The sequence below is a fragment of the Oncorhynchus keta genome, chromosome 3, assembly GCF_023373465.1.
Source record: "Oncorhynchus keta strain PuntledgeMale-10-30-2019 chromosome 3, Oket_V2, whole genome shotgun sequence".
In the NCBI taxonomy this organism is placed as follows: Eukaryota; Metazoa; Chordata; class Actinopteri; order Salmoniformes; family Salmonidae; genus Oncorhynchus; species Oncorhynchus keta.
Genome location: NC_068423.1, coordinates 19096171 through 19114969, shown reverse-complemented (window position 1 = coordinate 19114969; position 18799 = coordinate 19096171). Strand labels below are relative to the sequence as shown.

Here is an 18799-nt window from a genome sequence, read left to right as displayed (position 1 = left end):
AAGACTGAGACATGTTTGATAGTAGTAGTAGACACCCTCACACATAAGGATGGCTCTGTTGCGGAAAGACTGAGACATGTTTGATAGTAGTAGTAGACACCCTCACACATAAGGATGGCTCTGCTGTGGAAAGACTGAGACATGTTTGATAGTAGTAGTAGACACCCTCACACATAAGGATGGCTCTGCTGTGGAAAGACTGAGACATGTTTGATAGTAGTAGTAGACACCCTCACACATAAGGATGGCTCTGCTGTGGAAAGACTGAGACATGTTTGATAGTAGTAGTAGACACCCTCACACATAAGGATGGCTCTGTGGTGGAAAGACTGAGACATGTTTGATAGTAGTAGTAGACACCCTCACACATAAGGATGGCTCTGTGGTGGAAAGACTGAGACATGTTTGATAGTAGTAGTAGACACCCTCACACATAAGGATGGCTCTGCTGTGGAAAGACTGAGACATGTTTGATAGTGTCTTGATGCGGTATTGTTTGTACTTCATGTTCTAATACTTTGATGTTACCCCTTCCTTGTGTTTAGTTTATTACCCAGCATTTGTGCATTTATACTAAGACATTTTCACTAAGAAATGCCTTTACAAACTGATGTTTCTCTACGGTTGCTCTTACTTGTCTCCATTGATTAGCCATTTGTCCGCTGGCTTCTGTCGATGGTGCTGCAACATCCAAAGGAAACACTTTCTAAAAACCAAATAACATTTTATTGGTCACATACACATATTTAGCAGGTGTTATTGCAGGTGTCGGAATGATGCATTAGGCTGACCGCACCACCCTCTGGAGAGCCCTGCGGTTGCGGGCGGTGCAGTTGCCGTACCAGGCTGTGATACAGCCTGACAGGATGCTTTGAATTGTGCATCTGTAAAAGTTTGTGTGGGTGTTAGGGGTCAAGATGAATTTCTTCAGCCTCCTGTGGTTGAAAAGGCGCTATTGTGCCTTCTTCACCACACTGTCTGTGTGGGTGGACCATTTCATATTGTCAGTGATGTGTACTCCCAAGGAGCTTGAAGCTTTTCACCTTCTCCACTGCGGTGCTGTCACTGTGGATGGGGGCGTGCTCCCTCTGCTGTCTCCTGAAGTCCACGATCAGCTCCTTTGTTTTGTTGACGATTTTGGGAGAGGTTGTTGTCTTGTGAAATTTTAGGGTGTGTTGAACTTGATATTGCCAAAAAGATGTTGGACATTAGGCCTACTCACTAAGATGGTTCATCGTCCTCAGCAGCATCAAAACAAAATAGGTGTAGATTGCGAATTGTAAGATGTTTACCCTTCCTGTCTGAGCCAATTTACAGTCTCGGCATCCCACGCACGCCCCCTTCCCTACCATGGCTCACGTTATTAGACATGCCACCCGCTAATGTCCGACACAACAGATGGAAGGGCTCAGCACCCTTGACATCTAATTCCTCGAGCAGAAGGTTGTCACTGACCAGGAAAACAAACACACCGTTTTGCATGCCATGACATTCACTCACAAGTACTTTCAAGGCTACTTTCCCTCCCTCGGTTTCCTATTAGTGTTATCACGATACCAGCATTTTGACTTTGATACCAGGTTTAATATTACAATACTCGATACCATCACGATACTCGATACCAAAATGATAACAGAAAAAAAGGCTTTTTAACCAGTTACAGAATGGCACTTGATCCAGACAGATAAAATTATCTACTGCTCTGTTCAATTAATCATTGGGCATCTTTTGAGTTCAATATCATTACATTTGAACATTTTTCTGTTCATTTTTTTAAGAGACAGCCATGTATGCATTCATTTAATTAATTATACAATCAATTTGACTTTGTTTTACCAATCTAACTACAAAACAGCAGAATGGTGAACATTTATTTTAATGGTAAATATCTACTGGTACACTGGTTAAATCAAGATGTAGCCTGGGTCAATTCACAATACAGGTGAATGTGTATTATTCAATAGGAGTGTGTGCATTGAGTTATTGAACTTGTTGTAGCTGACTTCATGGGGCTACAGATGACAAACAATCCTTTCCATGTTTATTGGCAACTACTAAGAGAACATCTTTCATTGTGCAAGTTAACAACATTTGCATAGAAGAAGCAATTATGCGTCGGTCTCTTCAAGAAATGAATTATGTCATTTGCGAGGCAGTTATTGTTGGCATAGGAGGAAGTGAATTAATAACGTTTTTGGTGACAATCAGCTATGAAATCAGCATATTTTCACAAACAAAATACTTGGGTAGTGAATTCAGCTGTAAGCTAGCCTACAATTAAAGCTGGAAGCTACAAGTATCATCTTGCATTGTAAAAATGTTCTAGCTTATGGACATTGTTTTGTGAACAGTAATGAACAGTTTCAACATGCTGTGTTGCATTATTCATGTGTGTTAACTTCTGTGCAGCGTAAGTGGGAACTGGGGAGCTAATGCAGCACTTGAGAAATGAATGAGTAAGTGGAGCAGACTATACACACTATAATGAGGACTGCGCTGATAGACAGACTTGATCCTCTCAATCAAGGGAGACACATGACAGAAGTCGGTCTCCTGAACATAACAAAAACAATGTAGTACCTAACCGTTCATTTTTTTTTATCGAAAATGTACTGAAGTTTCAGTATACCTTGCAACATTATTTTAGATAATGAGATTGTGGTGTGCAGGGTGAAGTTTGCCTATGTTTGCTATTATCCCAGATTTTGATATTGAATTATTATTATTATTAAATATGTTGAATAACATACTTGAAATAGAGCCGTATTTCACAGAATCGCCCCACCTGTTAGGTGTTTATCGGTTGTTTTAATTTTTACTCCGCTTGACTGGTTAAAATCGTTACCGCTGAGGGTGGCGCTGGAGATCAAGGAAAGCATTGGGTGGTAAGATGTAGGTTCTTATGGCCTCTCTCCCTCACACTCCGTTTCTCGCTTATACCGGCGCATTTACTACAAGCACCGTTCTAAAAAAATCGCTCACCTGACAGGAATAGAGAAAAGCATCTGTTGGCATGATGTATCATTCACCGCCACTCTTCCCTGTCTATATGAGGACTGAAACCTGACGTGTAAAAGCAGAGAAGGCGGCCACTGCTCGCTGGGAGACGCAAAGGGGAAACTTCAGCAAGTGCTCTGGAGGAAGCGAGCTTCGCTGGATGGCGTTGATCCGTTCTCCCGCCATAGCGTTCTAAAATATTCTCGGTTGAGCAGCAAAAGTGAAGGAATATCAACCCATTCATGCTTTCCCTAATTTTGCCCGAGTCTGTCACAGACGCTTCGTGGTTTACAGAGGAAACTTATATTCTATTTTGAAGACACTGTATTAAGGTAGGGTCGTTTCTTTTCCTATTTTTTTTTGTTGCAAGAAAGGTGTCCATGCAGCCTGTCCGAAATGTTCATTTGTTATTCAGTAGGCTACACGTCATTTGCTGCAATGCATTTTCTTTGATGCATCCCTCGGCTAATATATTATTTTGATCTCAGTAGGTGGACAATGAGAACTATGTGCACAGAGAAGGCTAATGAATGAGAGGTTGTCATTCCTGATGACGCCTACATATACCTATTAGACTACTGGCGTGATTGGCAGTTGTGCAAAGTCTCATAGGTAGACTAAAAGATTTCTGTTCTCCCTCCCTTTTTTTTCTCAGTGACATTGCTCATTTGAAGGTCCACTTGAATCTTCAGGTATCTCTCATGTGTAGTGTGTTGTGAAACTCCTATGTCTGAACTCTCATAGTTCTAGCCTGTTCATAGCATGCTTTGCTCTTTTGATGTGGGATGAGCCTTACATTAATACAACCACTCTACAAGTAGCCTTCGGGACTGAAGGATGTCACAATAACTGCTTCCCTGAAATGGCAAGGCCATACCAGCCCACCTGAGACTCTTCAGTGGGTCATTGATTACATTTATTGTTGGTTGAGGGTTCAGATGATTTATATTCTGAAACACACACACACATACCCACACACAAACACATGCACACACTGCACCATGTCTGGTTTCCCTACCCCATGGATATGTTTGAAAGATCTTTGTCTCTTGAAGAACCTAAGTTGAGTTTAAAAAAAGCAACAACCTACATAATATGGAGGTTTGGATCTTAGATACGATTACATTATAGCCATAGAAATAGATGACTGTATGGAGATGCTGTGAAATACTGTAATGCTTTATGTTAAAGCTGGGGTTTCTCTGGTTTGACCTGAAATATGATTTGAATTGGCTTGTCTCTGCTTCTGATTACGGTTTTGGTGAATGAATGGCGAACACAGCCATCTGCATCACAAATACTACAGTACGTTGAGTCCGACCTGGATGGAGGCAAGGCTGATTACAGAGTTCAAAGGCATTTCACGTGGGAGCAAGGCTGTCATTGTTTGACACCTGCAGTATTGACAGAGATTCAAGAAGCTAAGGGGGTCTCTTTCATGTCACATCTAACCTTCATGTGAGCAAGTGACATGCTGCATATTTTCAACATAGTTGCTGTATGTGCCTATGGTGTTAACTTGTATCATATGTTCAACTAATTAAAAAAGTATACAGTGTGCTGTCCACAGCATTTTACGTATTTTCGTGCAAAAGCGCATGTTAGTTCAAAGATAATCTATAAAGGAAATATGTTTAAAAAAAATAATCTCGCCCATTTTGGAAATATGCTGTGTGTGTGTGTCACTAATCTACTCCCTCTGTGGTGATGTGGGTTTATGTGACTGATTTGCTCTTGAGCCTTGTCTCAAACTAGACGTAACATAGTAAATGTAAATCCCCCAAAATACTCAAATTGGTATATGTTCGTTTGGTATGGTTACATAAGACGGATGTAAGACAATTTAAGTACAGTGGTTGGTCGGGGTGGGTGGTCGTGTAACGTGAATGTTTAGCAACCCAAGGGTTTGAGAGTTTGAATCTCATCATGGAGAACTCTAGCATTTTAGCTAATTAGCAACTTTTCAACTACTTACTGCCTTTTAGATACTTTTGCAAATACTTATCATGTTAGCGAACCCTTCCCCTAACCTTAACCCTTTAACCTCTAAATTTAAGCCTAACCTTAATCCTAACCCCTAAATCTAACCCCAAGCTTAGCTAACGTTAGCCAGCTAGCTAAGGTTTTGCAAATTCAAAACATTGTATGTTTTGGTAATTCGTAACATATCATATGAAATGTGTGATGGACATCCACAAATTAATACATACCATACGAAATGTAACATATCAAACTAAATGGTGCGTCTCGGCTATACGTACAGAATAATACCAAATGCTCTGAAACCAGGTTGTGATCTTCCACAGTGTAGCAGGACACAATGCAGAGTGTGTGAAGTTTAACATACTGTATATACAATCTGTATATACAATCTGTATATACAATCTAAAACAACTGAAGGCTTGTGCATCCAAGCAAATTAATATTCAAACCACTCAAATTGTTGTCGTCACTATATCCAGTAAAACATGTTAAAGCTCAATTTAGGTGACATTTACAATGCAGTGCTTTCATTTAGGTGACATCATAAAGTAAAAAACTGTCCTTTCAATGAAAGTCTAATTCAAGATACACCGATCTTCATTGATTCAGTATTTATGGCCCAACATGTCTATAGCTTAATTTCGGTGTTTAATCTTGGATTTAGAAATTGCTCTGTATTGTAGAAAGCCCTGGAAAACCCATTGCAATATATCTAAGAGTGTGTCTAAATTACACTAGTACTCATGACACAACAATGTAAATGTTGATTGGCTGTTAGAAAAGGTGACTAATAAGAAGCAGCATTTTCCCCTGCATTTTGTTATGGTCTTCCAATAGTGTTAGCATGGGAGTAGAGGGCTGGAGTATACACAACTGACCAACAGAAAACAAAGGCCAATTAAATACCCCACATCCATATATTTAACTAGGCAAGTCAGTTAAGAACAAATTATTATGTTCAATGACAGCCTAGGAACACTGCCTTGTTCAGGGGAAGAACAACAGATTTGTACCTTGTCAGCTCGGGGATTTGAACTTGCAACCTTTCGGTTACTACTCTAACCATTAGGCTACGCTGCCGCCCCATATGGTAGTTGATATAATATGTTGCCCACAACGTTTGTCAGACGTTTTCCTACCCTAAACTGAGTCTGCGGTCCACCCCATCTGTTGAGTGAATCCTATTATCTGCTTTCTGCATCTCAATCCCACATGAATTGGGAAAGACTGGCAACATGTGATTGTATCGAATTAGCTTCTGCCAATCTTTCCTGTTCATCTGGGATTGAGGTTCAAATGTCTCCGTTTAACTTTAGACCCCCTTTGAGGTATACAGAAGTCAAGACACTTTGATTTGGGATCGGCTATCCCTTTAGGGTATCATGGAATGTGTGTCCGTCTAAGTGGTTGATAGGCAAAGATGGAGTACATACTGCATACAAAAGTGATTCCCTCTGCAAAGCTGACTGAATGTCTCATTAATTTGGTGAAGTCTAAAATATGGCCCGTTTCGCTCTTCTCACAAGGTATCATGCTGTGTAATCTCTAGTCAAGTTCTGCAAAATCAAGGAACTGTGTTGCACACATTGGATGTTTTGAAGCCTTTCATAGACAGGCCACCAATGTGTTCATTACATATACTCTAGCCTTAACATACTCAGACTGTCTCTCTCTCTCTCTCTTTTGCACGCACGTACACACAATACAATGCTTGTTTGTTCTCGTATCAACATGTTTGAATCTACCGAAGCAACATCTGTTGAGGATTTGTCATTTAGATTTTTGTGTATTTTAAATGTAAATATTTGATGAATTTATCTCCAGCCAGTGAAAGTCATGTATCTTCTTTATAGCAGGCGATGGTAAATGTGTCCAAGGAAAGACATGAAAGCTGTGATATATTTCAAAACAAGTTTCCTGTCTATCTCAAACGGCACCCTGTAAGTCCACATGTTGATTTCTGATGTATGATACAGCGATGATGGATTCATAGGGGTTTTATGGGATTGCGAATTTTGTATGATTTGATGTCTGCATTATAATTACAATGAAGCACTGAGTGTAACTTAAAATGTCATTCTTGCTGGTGTTAACTTGCTGACTTAAACAATGCTTTATTAGTCTGTGTTATGATCAGTGGTGTAGTGCTATTCTTGTAAGGGCCAGAGTGCTATTTAAAAAATATATATAAAAAAATAACAATGTATGACATATCCTCTCAATCCAAGTTGTACCGACAGGTAGCCTATCAAGTAATATATTATCTCAAAGAAAATGTTTATATTACACTCAAACACCCAAGTTAGGCCCTCGTTTCAAAGTAGGCCAATATCACTGTCAATCTTGATTGATGATTCCTCACGTTTTACAGGGGAAACGTCCAAGCTGAATCCGCATGCCGACCATTTTGATCTCAATCAGTTTCATGGGGATATGCAGCTAGATCTTCCTGAATGATGTCGGCCTACTACTGTTTTGAGCGAATTTTAGAGAAGATGGTATTCATTAGCTTACAGCCTACCTTTTATTTTGTGTCAATCAAAACACATACTCAAGGTCTATTTAGCCTATTTAAGTGTTGTTGTTGTCTAGCAGTAACGTTACACTATGCCATTATATTCGGTATGTTAGGCCTATGTAGAATAACCATTTAAGTGATCTTGCGAGACATTGATTCAGATTTGATCTCAACTTTATTAAACAAGCAACATTCTGAGAAGTGGCTCCGTTGCGTTCCTGCAGCAATACACACCTGTTGATGCGTTATGTCATTACATTATAATGACTGTGTGACCGCCTTTATGAGCCAGGGGTTTAAGTTAAATTGACACAGAATGTTCAAAAGCATCCCTTTGACAATGTCAGTTTTTCAAGGAATTTACTCTCGCCTTTTGTCTTCCCTTGTCTTAGTAAACTACGCTCAATCATAGATATAAGGATTTGCTACTGTCGTCCTATCTTATCTTGTAGGGTCATAATCACCTAACATAGCAAGTGTAAAATATTTGCCTGAGCTGCGTTTCTTGCTTTCTGATCCTGAAAAGAGAAAATATAACTGTCAGGGGGAGGTTCTCTTTTGCACTGTTGAACCAGCTATGAACAAATTCTTATTTTCAATGACAGCCTAGGAATAGCAGGTTAACTGCCATGTTCAGGGGCAGAATGACAGATTTGTACCTTGTCAGCTCAGGGATTTGAACTTGCAACCTTTCGGTTACGAGTTCAACGCTCTAACCACTAGGCTACCTGCCACCCCATAGATGGAGAGGAGGAGTTAAGGAGTGTTGCCTTGTTAACATCCAAAAGCGGTGCTACCGACCCCGTAGATGGTGCAATGACCTTCATTATGACCATTTGTTAGACATGCATAGGGTGGACATCCCCCTTGAATAGATTATTCTGTGATTATTAAAGTTGGCATTATCTCTTGTTGCTGACAGATTCGTTTTTTTTAGGAATGTTTCATTTGAAATATTTGCAGCGATTGAAAGCGGAAGAGGCCATACCCATGTTGTGTCCCACCCTCTGATAGGCTAATCCACTCACTGCAATGCATTTCTATCTCGCCAGGTGATACTGTATTAAAGCCCTGCTTCCACCTGGGCTGGGCGCTCTAACCAATCACATTAGCTGTGTTCTTGAGCTTTTTTTTGCTGGTCCTCATAGTTGCTCAGAAGTGTTGAATCTCGCTCTCAAGAGCTGGCAGCATCACTTATAACATTTTAAGAGGTGCCCTATATTTGTAATTTGTTTTTAGGCTTGAACAGAGTTTAATGTCTTTGCATTTGGACTTGCAATTATTTGGATGATTAGAACTTGATGAATGTAAGATAAATAAGGGTTATTTGGCTTGTAACCATAGCAGAACCCGTTCTTTGTTATTTAGAACCTGTTTTTGAAGGTTTATGAAGAGCTTTGCTCATAAGGTTCTAAAATTGAACCTGTATGGTGCTATAAAGAACCCTTTCCTACAGTTCAGTGAAGAACCATTAAAAAGAGGTTAAATATAGCCCTAAAAAGGGGTTCCGCTATGGTTAAAACCCTTTGTAGAACCATACAGGGTTTTTTGATCTGGTTTAATAGCCTTATTATATTGTTAATATTCCATAAGTTTTATTATTGTGTTTAATAACAAGTTGAATCAGGTGTGCCAGCTCTGAAATAGCTGCAGGCCCTTGAAGAGAGCATAACCACAAGACTATACATTAGTTTTACTGGCTCTAGTCACTTACAACACAACATATTAGATAAACTGGAATGTCACTCTCACTCATGGTTGCGCAAACCACGCCCCCAAATATTCGAATGAGACGCAGGCCCCACATTTTAATTATCACTAAAAGAGCAAAGAACCCTTTTGTGAACTATAAAGAACCGTTGAAGATCTCAAAGGGTTCTTTGGGTCAGTATATTTCCACATACCATCTCCCTTCCCAAAGAACCATTGAGGAATCAACATTTTTTAGTGTGTAGCCTACAGAATGTCACCTTTTATTTGAGGGTATTTTCACATCTGTTTTAACGTTTAGAAATTAAAGCACTTCAGGTGTAATACGTATTTGGACAAATTCACTTAGTGCATAACATTTAGTCAAAGTTTAATATTTGATCCTATATTCCTAGAACAAAATGACTAAACTCAGCAAAAAAAGAAACGTCCTCTCACTGTCAACTGCGTTTATTTTCAGAAAACTTAACATGTGCAAAAACTTGTATGGACAAAACAAGACTCAACAACTGAGACATAAACTGAAAAGGTTCAACAGACATGTGACTTACATAAATGGAATAATGTGCCCCTGAACAAAGGGGGAGGGGGGTCAAAATCAAAAGTAACTGCAGTGCATCTCCTCCTTATTGAAAATAAGAATGTGTTCTTAACTGACTTGCCTAGTTAAATAAAGATAACTTGAAATCGGCCATTCCGGTTAATCGGTCTACCTCTAATATGAATGGAGTTGTTTTTAGACAAGGGTGCACTGAAAAATAGGCTCAGTTATCTTGGCTACTTTAGCTAGCTAGCTTCTTTACAACAATACGATGCAGTCAAGACCGGCACTACCAGATGGTATGATATATAACCTCTGGTATCAACTTCTTCTTCTTTTTTCTCGCTCTAAGGTTTTTTTTGTCATGGGAAACACATGTTAGTATTTAAATATATATTTTTTACCCTTTATTTAACTAGGCAAGTGACTTAATAACAAATTCTTATTTACAATGACAGATTTTTACCTTGTCAGCCCGAGATTTCATCCAGCAACCTCTTAGTTCCTGGCGCAATACTCTAACCACTAAGCTACCTGCCGCCCTAACATTTCCAAAGCAAGTGAAGTAGATACTTTTTATTGTTTATTTCACTTTTGTTTATTAACAGTAAACATTACACTCACAAAAGTTCCAAAATATTAAACATTTCAAATGTCATTATGTGCAACTAGTTAAAGTACAAAAGGGAAAATAAATAAACCTAAATATGGGTTGTATTTACAATGGTGTTTGTTCTTCACTGGTTGCCCTTTTCTTGTAGCAACAGGTCACACATCTTGCTGCTGTGATTGCACACTGGTAATTTACCCAGTATTTACCCGGGAGTTTATCAAAATTGGGTTTGTTTTCAAATTCTTTGTGGCTCTGTGTAATCTGAGGGAAATATGCCACAACACAACGGCCACTGCTCCGATCTCACCCCCCCCCCCCCTCCTCCTGCTGAAGAAGCAGAGCGCTGCGCACCCCATCACCTTCTCAATTCAATTCAATTTAAGGGCTTTATTGGCATTGAAAACATTTCTCTCTCGCGAGCAAGTCTCCATTGAGGTAAGAGAAAAAAAAGACAAAAAATCCAACACATTTATTTCAATTATCCAGAAGAAATGTATTATTTGAATAGTGAAATAATTTCCACCCCTAATATACGTATATGAAAACACCTTCAAATAAGATGACACTGTACTGTCACCACGTAAAAACATGTTTGATCTGAAATCCAAAATGCTGGAGTATGGAGTATAGTTCAACATTTTTAGCTTCACTGTCTGAATAAATGAAGTAGGGAAGTGTATATGTGAATGGCAGATGTTTTTTTTCTTATGCACACCGTACTAGAAAGCATTCAATTTCAGGGGTGGTTGTTATTTCAATGTAGATGATCAAGTTATGTAGTGGGTGCGTGAGGAAACCTTGGCGTTGGCACTCCATCTCAGAGTGCTTTGATTTATACATTGTGAAATGAAGAAGTGTGTCGTGGTTGGTGGTGCTGGACTATTCTTAGTGTAATACACTGCATTCGGGAAGTATTCAGACCCCCTTTTCCTCATTTTGTTACGTTACAGCCTTATTCTAAAATTGATTAAATAGTTCCCCCCCCCCCATTAATCTACACACATTACCCCATAATGACAAAGCAGAAACTAGTTTAGAAATGTTAGCAAATTTATTCAAAATAAACTGAAATATCACATATTCAACCCCTTTACTCAGTACTTTGTTTAAGTACCTTTAGCAGTGATTACAGCCTCCAGTCTTCTTGGGTATGACTACAAGCTTGGCACACCTGTATTTGGGGAGTTTTTCCCATTCTTCTCTGCAGATCCTCTCAAGCTGTCAGGTTGGATGGGGAGTGTCGCTGCACAGGTATTGTCAGGTCTCTCCAGAGATGTTCAAGGCCTGGCTCTGGCTGGGTCACTCAAGGACATTCAGAGACTTTTTCCTGAAGCCACACCTGCGTTGTCTTGGCTGTGTGCTTAGGGTCGTTGTCTTGTTGGAAGGTGAACCTTCGCCCTAGTCTGAGGCTCTGAGCGCTCTGGAGCAGGTTTTCATCAAGGATCTCTCTCTGTACTTTCCTCCATTCATCTTTCCCCTCGATCCTGACTATTCTCGCCAGTCCTTACCGCAGAAAAACATCCCCACAACATGATGCTGCCACCACCATGTTTCACCGTAGGGATGGTGCCATTTTTCCTCCAGACGTGTGACACTTGTTATTCACGCCAAAGAGTTCAATCTCGGTTTCATCAGACCAGAGATTCTTATTTCTTTAGGTGCCTCTTGGCAAACTCCAAGCGGGCTGTCATGTGCCTTTTACTGAGGAGTGGCTTTTGTCTGGCCACTGTACTTCTGGAATGTTATCCCATCTCCACAGAGGATTCTAGCTCTGTCAGAGTGATCATCAGGTTCTTGGTCACCTCCCTGACCAAGGCCCTACTCTCCCGATTGCTCAGTTTGGCCGGGCAGCCAGCTCTAGGAAGAGTCTTGGTGGTTCCAAACTTCTTCCATTTAAGAATGATGGAGGCCACTGTGTTCTTGGGGACCTTCAATGCTGCATAAATGTTTTGTTACCCTTCCGCAGATCTGTGCCTCTACACAATCCTGTCTCAGAGCTCTATGGACAACTCCTTCGACCTTATGGCTTGGTTTTTGCTCTGACATGCACTGTCAACTGTTGGACCTTCATATAGACAGGCGTGTGCCTTTCCAAATCATATCCAACCAATTGAATTTACCACAGGTGAACTCCAATGAAGTTGTAGAAACATCTCAAGGATGTATCAATGGAAATACTGCTCTTTCTGGAATTGTTTTCCATTAACACCGAGTGTTGAAAACATTTAAGTCAAAGGCCTCCCTCGCTTACTGACTCTAAGTACTTCTACCACTACTACCATGGGCGTATGAGACAAGAATTCAGCCCTGATATTTTATCCACACCAACACACATTACTGCGTGTGCCGCCAACTCACCATCTGCCTCCCTATTGTGCTGTCTACCAGTCTCAGCATCTTCTCTGCTGTCGCTTCTTATTCTTTGTCTCTTGCTGTCTGTCTGTGTGCTTAAAATACTACTACTAACTTGTTGTCAACTGGCCTACCTGGTTAAATAAAAGTGAAATAAAAAATCCTTATACATTATAAAAGCCAAGCTACCGACTTAGGCTATATTGCAAATGAGTTCCTGTTTTATATGTTCTTCTGAATCAGCACCTCCCCTAAGTGTTCTTTACATTACAGGGCTCCAGACTAACATGTTCCCCTGGTATCACTGGTGCTGCTAACTTTTTTTAAAACATTTTTTTGCCACAGGTGGTGGCACCAGTCCACGATTTGGGTCAGACCCACATCATAAGTAATTATCTTATAAAGTCATTCATAGTACTTTATTAAGAAGTATAATAAATAGACTACTGAAGTATTCAGGAAATACTTTGTTTCATTTAACACATCCAAGCAGGAATGCATGATTCAATATATTTAGACTATAGGTATATTTTACTTTAGAGATACTATAGAGATTTTTATAGAGATTAATTACATAGTGCACATATAAGATAGCCAAACTAATATCATAGGCTAATTAATTTGGGGTTTAACACCTGAGGAAGTGGAAACTCAAAACACATTATAACAGTTAATCTCCACCCGGCACAGCCAGAAGAGGACTGGCCACCCCTCATAGCCTGGTTCCTCTTTAGGTTTCTTCCTAGGTTTTGGCCTTTCTAGGGAGGTTTTCCTAGCCAATGTGCTTCTACACCTGCATTGCTTGCTGTTTGGGGTTTTAGGCTGGGTTTCTGTACAGCACTTATCAGCTTATCAGCAGATATCAGCTGATGTAAGAAGGGCTATATAAATACATTTGATTTGAACTAGATTGCCCAATGCCGGTAGCCATCTATTCATCCAATAGTAAATGTAATGTCCTAAAGCACTTTGAAGTTGTGAGCTACTACCCACGAGACCAGTAGGCCTATGCCCTCGCAATGGCCGGTGCGCATTTCACGCGCTATTGTAAAAAGAGTTGCTATTGAGCTGAATAGTTGAAATGTTATACAATCAGAATGCATTTTTCTCTTGAGCACATGGGGTGGGGGAGAGGAGAGTGGCTCACTCATCACAGCAGTGAGGCTGCAGGGGCCAGGTCAGACACCTTCCATACAGGAATCATGAGGATAATGCACCTTACTGATTGACCAAATCCTGGTTTTAGCCGCCCCCAAAAACAGGATGTTTTTATGAGAGGTGACCAAGTAGAAAGCGATCTTTCTACATTCATAGGTACCCTTTCTATTTTTTACGATCCATGATGTTGTCTGTCTGGCTGAGAGAATTGGAGCAGATCTTTTTGCTGATGCTGCATTTGACTTTGAATGTTTCTGTGCATGACCTCAGCTCATCCTATCAGGCAACCGTGCCATCCCCTCTTGGCCAACCGTTGCCGCTGATCAGCCTAAGGCTCATTATAGATAAGTATAACAGAGAAATTGCGCAAAAAACAACAACAGAAATGAATCATGGGCCGCCAGCCATGTCACCCTTTTCGGCGTTTTATCTACAAAACATATTTTTGTGTGTGTCAAAGCCCACCCAATTACACGTTTTCCCCCAGAATTGGCCAATCTGTCCAATCCGGCCCTGACGATGATGACGACGACAATGACTAGTACTACCAGTATTACTACTACCATTGCTAATGTTACTTTCAGTACCACAACAGCTACCAGCACTCTTATTAAAACTGATCAGAGCTCACCCGGATGTAACATTAAAGGTGTCAGTCAGACCATTTTAGCACCATTTGACGAATTCTAGGATTACATGGATGATTGATGACATTTGTGGCTTGCGGTGATTACCAATAAATGATTTCATTCATGATGATTAATTATTAATAAGTAGGAAATCACTTCACAGATATATATATTCAGACTCGTCATATCCGTTCTTCAGCCAAATAAGAGTAAGATAATGTGTGGTAAAAACATATAGCTAGAGGAGTGGTACTCATTGGGCATCCCGACTTTCCTTCACTGCAGCCGACGTGAGTAAAACATTTAAACGTGTTAACCCTCGCAAGGCTGCAGGCCCAGACGGCATCCCCAGCCGCGCCCTCAGAGCATGCACAGAGCAGCTGGCTGGTGTGTTTACGGACATATTCAATCAATCCGTATCCCAGTCTGCTGTTCCCACATGCTTCAAGAGGGCCACCATTGTTCCTGTTCACAAGAAAGCTAAGGTAACTTAGCTAAACAACTACCGCCCCGTAGCACTCACTTCCGTCATCATGAAGTGCTTTGAGAGACTAGTCGAGGACCATATCACCTCCACCTCCACCCTACCTGACACCCAATTTGCCTACCGCCCAAATAGGTCCACAGACGATGCAATCGCAACCACACTGCACACTGCCCAAACCCATCTGGACAAGAGGAATACCTATGTGAGAATGCTGTTCATTGACTGCAGCTCAGCATTTAACACCATAGTACCCTCCAAACTCGTCATCAAGCTCGAGACCCTGGGTCTCGACCCCGCCCTGTACACCTGGGTACTGGACTTCCTGACGGGCCGCCCCCGGGTGGTAAGGGTAGGTAACAACATCTCCACCCCGCTGATCCTCAACACATCAGACTGTTAAACAGCCACCGCTAACATTGAGTGGCTGCTGCCAACACACTGACTCAACTCCAGCCACATTAATAATGGGAATTGATTTCATCATGATGTGAAATATATCACTAGCCACTTTAAACAATACTACTTAATATAATGTTTACATACCCTACATTGCTCATCTTATATGTATATACTGTACTCTATATCATCTACTGCATCTTGATGTAATACATGCATCACTAGCCACTTTAAACTATGCCACTTAATATAATGTTTACATACCCTACAATACTCATCTCATTTGTATATACTGTACTCGATACCATCTACTGCATCTTGCCTATGCCGTTCTGTACCATCACTCATTCATATATCTTTATGTACATATTCTTTATCCCTTTACACTTGTGTGTATAAAGTAGTAGTTTTTGAATTGTTAGGGTTAGATTACTCGTTGGTTATTACTGCATTGTCGGAACTAGAAGCACAAGCATTTCTCTACACTCGCATTAACATCTGCTAACCATGTGTGACAAATAAATTTGATTTGATTTATTGTTCCCTGGATGGCAGATAGATGGCAGTATAGCGCAGCTTTTGAACAGAAAGGCCGAAATAGAACGTTTGCCGAAATAGAACACAACTGCTCAGCTACAGCAACTGACACATATCAGTTTGCTACTAGCTAATTTTGCAGTTTGGTCGACATGGATTGATTTCGTTGTAAAAAATAAACATAAATCTATGGACAATGAAAATGAGGGGGAAGAGCTGGAGAACAACATGACAGCTATGAAGGAACAACCACCGGAGAATCAGGAATATGGCTGAGGGAAAATGCAGTTAGCTAATGTAGCTAACGTGGCTAACATGGCTCCGGTGGCTAAGAGAAGGATACGGTCAATTCAAGAAGAACACAAAGTTCCAAGAGAAATGGAGAGACAAGTATTTATTTTATACTGCATGATGGGACTAGCTCACTTTGTCTTATTTGCCATTAGACAGTCAATTGTTTTCAACAAGAAAATTTAGAGCGACATTTCAAGTCACACATTGCCCACTTTGACACAACATATCCGCCACAAAGCAACCTCAGAAACATCAGAATAACACAACCCAAGGGACAGCTCAAAGGACAACAACAAATGATGGACAGATCTGGCACTGTTGCAGAGAAGACGACAGAGGCAACATGAGATTGCTTGGATACTCGCGAGAAACAAGAAGGCCTTCACAGACGCGGAGATTGTCAAAGAATGTTTTTTTTGGCCTCAGCCAAAATATTGTATGCTGATTTCCCAAACAAGGAAGCTATTTTAAAGCAAATCTAGGGACTGCGGCTCTCAGACTCGACCCTAACTAGACGCATAGAAGAAATCGGCAAGGACGTCGGTAAGCAACTGATTACTGTTGGTGCCGTGTTTCATTATTGTGCTTGACGAAAGCACTAATGTAAGTGACATTACTCAATTATGTGTTTGGGTCCGCTTCCCTCAAAACGAGTCGTTCAGAGAGGAACTTTTACGTTTACTGCCCCTTCAGGGAGAGGATATTCTGAAAGTCCTTGTTAAATTTTTTTGCAGATTTCATAATATTGACTGGTCAATCTGGCGTCTGTGTGCACTGACGGCAGCCCAAACACGCAAGGCAAGGAGAAGGGACTCAGGCCTGATGAGAAAGAGAGACGATATTCCCGAATGTGTTACCTTTCATTGTATCATTCATCAGGAAACAATTATGGCTAAACTCAGACTGTGACTTGCAGGATGTGATGCAGCAAGTCGTGCGCATGGTGAACATTATTATTGTGAGGGCACTGAATCACCGGCAGTTCTGCGACTTGCTGGAGGAATACCAGACAGAATACGGCAACTTGCTATTTCACAATGAGGTGAGATGGCTGTCTTGTGGCAGAGTTTTAGAAAGATTTCTCTCTCCTCCCTCAAATCCAGGAATTTGTTGCAAGCAAGGGGAGAGAGGAGCCAGAGCTGGATGATCCACAGTGGATATTAAGGCTGTTTTAACAGACATCACCTGCCACCTGAACACGGTGAATCTCCAGCTCCAAGGAAAAGCTGAGCAAAATGCTGCATGTGGTCACAGCATTTCAAAATAAAATCACTACACTGTTCATACCTAACAGACAGTTTGTTCATTTCCCCAAACTCAGAGCCACATCCAACCCAGACATACTGCAACATGTTAACTTTGATGCATTTGTGTGTGTGTTGGAAGAGTTGGAGTCTGAGTCAAGATTCAAGGATATCACCAAGTACAAGGAGTTTTTCAACTTCATTAAGATTCCCTTTCTCTGACCCCAGTCATCACAAGCCTCTGTCCTGACTGTGCTGAAATAGAGAGTGAGATAGTGGAGCTGCAGGCAAATGACACATTGCAAGGTGAACAAGGAGCAGGTGTTACCCATTTCTGTAGCCTTGTCAGACACAGAGTATCCACTTCTGAAGCAGTGTGTGTAAAAGTTGACATCCATTTTCTTTGTCAGGACTTATTCATGTGAAGCAACATTTTCAACAATGAATATTGTGAATCAAAAACAGAGAAACTGACAAAAAATGCACACCTGGATTGCCTCACAAGCATAGCAACAACAGACAATACATTTCAAATGAATTCAGTCAAGGAGCAGAAGGGACATTTTTCGCTCATCCAACTGGTCAAAATATTTAGAACACCTACTCATTCAAGGGTTTTACTTTATCTTTACTATTTTCTACGTTGTCAAATAATAGTGAAGACATCAAAACTATGAAATAACACATAGAATCATGTAGTAACCAAAAAAGTGTTAAACAAATCAACATATTTTTCAAATAGCCACCCTTTGCCTTGATGACAGCTTTGGACACTCTTGACATTCTCTCAACCAGGTTCACCTGGAATGCTTTTCCAACGGTCTTGAAGGAGTTCCCACATATGCTGCGCACTTGTTGGTTGCTTTTCCTTCACTCTGCGGTCCGACTCATCCCAAACCATCTCAATTTGGTTGAGGTTGGGGGATTGTGGAGGCCAGGTCATCTGATGCAGCACTCCATCACTCTCCCTCTTGGTAAAATAGCCCTTACACAGCCTGGAGGTGTGTTGAGTCATTGTCCTGTTGAAAAACAAAAGAGAGTCCCACTAAGCCCAAACCAGATGGGACAGTGTATCGCTGTGGTAGCCATGCTTGTTAAATAAATCACAGACGGTGTCACCAGCAAAGCACCTCCACACCATAACACCTCCTCCTCCGTGCTTTATGGTGGGAAATACACATGCAGAGATCATCTGTTCACCCACACCGCGTCTCACAAAGACTGAGGTTGGAACCAAAAATCTCAAAGTTGGACTCCAGACCAAAGGACAAATTTACACCGGTCTAATGTCCATTGCTCGTGTTTCTTGGCCCAAGCAAGTCTCTTCTTCTTATTGGTGT

General features: G+C 40.8%; 1 protein-coding gene across 2 annotated transcripts in view; it reads left to right on the top strand.

Moving 5' to 3' along the window:
• Positions 1-2866: 2866 nt before the first annotated feature.
• The window catches only part of LOC118363424 (protocadherin-15-like), a 318783-nt gene continuing 302850 nt past the window's right edge, over positions 2867-18799 (top strand). For both annotated transcript variants that reach the window (XM_052491888.1, XM_052491871.1), the window contains exon 1: positions 2867-3329. The gene's annotated coding sequence lies outside the window, so the exon portion shown is untranslated. The remainder of the gene's footprint in view (positions 3330-18799) is intronic.